Consider the following 1659-nt stretch of genomic DNA (forward strand, 5'->3'; position numbering starts at 1 on the left):
TCAAATCCCAGCAGCATCTTGTTGTTGCAGAGATAACTATTATCTGCATACCATTTGCATATTTACCCTATCCCTATGCAACACAGTATGGTACAAGTATGCTTCCCCGGTAGCTAATGAAAAACGTTAATACAAACAACTGTTTTTTAACATGTTACAATCTTGAACCACATCGTAAAATTCCAAAACTTCTGTAACTGTAATAAAAAATTTAGAACAGCAATTTAACACTCTGAAATATCTAGCCCACCTTAATTTAGCAATCTAGACTTTTAACGTTACTTTCTTGAACAGCATCTTAAAATTCTAGAACGTTAACATGATATTCTAGAACTGCAACGTATAATTCTAGAACTCTTCCTAACATTTCAGAATTGCAATTGCTTAGGAGTTATTGTGCAAAGTTGATGTTAGAATATATCAAACAGCCAGTATATTATACAGCTCATACAAGGAGAAAGACAAAGGAAGGTTTAATGTTAGGGATGTACTCAAGGAGGTGCTGTGGCTTAGTTGGTGAAAGTGCCTGTCTAGTAAACAGGAGATCCTGGGTTTAAATCCCAGCAGCACCTTCTTGTTGCGTGGATACCTATTCTGCTCATCCCAATTGCATATTTACCCTATAATCATGTTATACTTTATGTTGCAAGTATGCTTCCCTGGTAACAAATGAGAAAAGTTAATCAAAGGACTTTTGAGACTGTTCTTTAATATGTAACAATTTTGAACCACATCGTAAACTTCTAGAACTTCAACCTGACAATGTAATTCTATAATTTACTATTCTAGAACTGTGATGGCGAGATGGAGCGGGGACCCCCCAATTACATATATTGTATAAAATTGTGTTATATCAAACTGGTCCTATAGTGCCATGTGTGCATTGATGACTAAAAGACATCTTCTCTTCTGCCTCCATTTATCTGTTTACTACAGTGTGTTGAATTCATGTTAATTTGTATTTAAAGACATTTCAATTAGTGGAAAAAATTGCAGGGGGGGGGGGGGGGAATATAAAAAAAAGTAATCAACCAAACACTTACTGTCCGACGACCCCCATGCACAATCCGCGGACCCCCTAGGGGTCGCAGACCCCCTGTTGAAGACCCCTGCTTTACACTACAATATAGTCGTCACTATAAGGTGGGCTGTGTGTGTGACTCTGTGTGCACTGCAGTCTCCACGTTGCAACAGCCTTCACTTTACTGACCACACTATTTTTACTGTTCCCTGTGTATCTCCCTTCACATCGTCTTTGCGGTCTTTCTTCCTCTCGCTTTCCCAATGGATGTATTAGTTGTTTCAAAGTAACAAAGTCCACTAAAAGTATAAACATAGTCTGTTTAGGCAGTAGCGTGTGTGTTGTGTACGTCACGCGAGTATCAGTGTAGAGGGTTTTAGATCATGCAGACAACAGAGGTTGTGCAAAATATATTTTCAACAATAATTCGCCTGAAACACCCATCTTGAATGTCATTGTTTATAAGGGCATACATGTACCAATTTAATAAGAATATATAATTTTGTAAAATGTTATTAGTATTTGCAGGATTGCACTTGTATTTCTTCTCATGCTCGTATAACGGGGTGGCAGTAGTTCACTGGTTCAAGTCCCCGTACGGACCAAAAAGAAGGGAGTGTGGATTGGTGGCTGGAGAG

General features: G+C 38.4%; 1 non-coding gene and 1 pseudogene across 1 annotated transcript; both read left to right on the forward strand.

Annotated features, from left to right (window-relative positions):
* Window positions 1-1659, forward strand: part of LOC116673702 (gastrula zinc finger protein XlCGF8.2DB-like) — a 325201-nt pseudogene that overhangs the window by 315534 nt on the left and 8008 nt on the right.
* trnat-agu (transfer RNA threonine (anticodon AGU)) lies at window positions 499-572 on the forward strand. Its single transcript has one exon. It is a non-coding gene; the product is annotated as a tRNA-Thr (tRNA).

Source organism: Etheostoma spectabile, chromosome 24, assembly GCF_008692095.1.
Source record: "Etheostoma spectabile isolate EspeVRDwgs_2016 chromosome 24, UIUC_Espe_1.0, whole genome shotgun sequence".
NCBI lineage: Eukaryota > Metazoa > Chordata > Actinopteri > Perciformes > Percidae > Etheostoma > Etheostoma spectabile.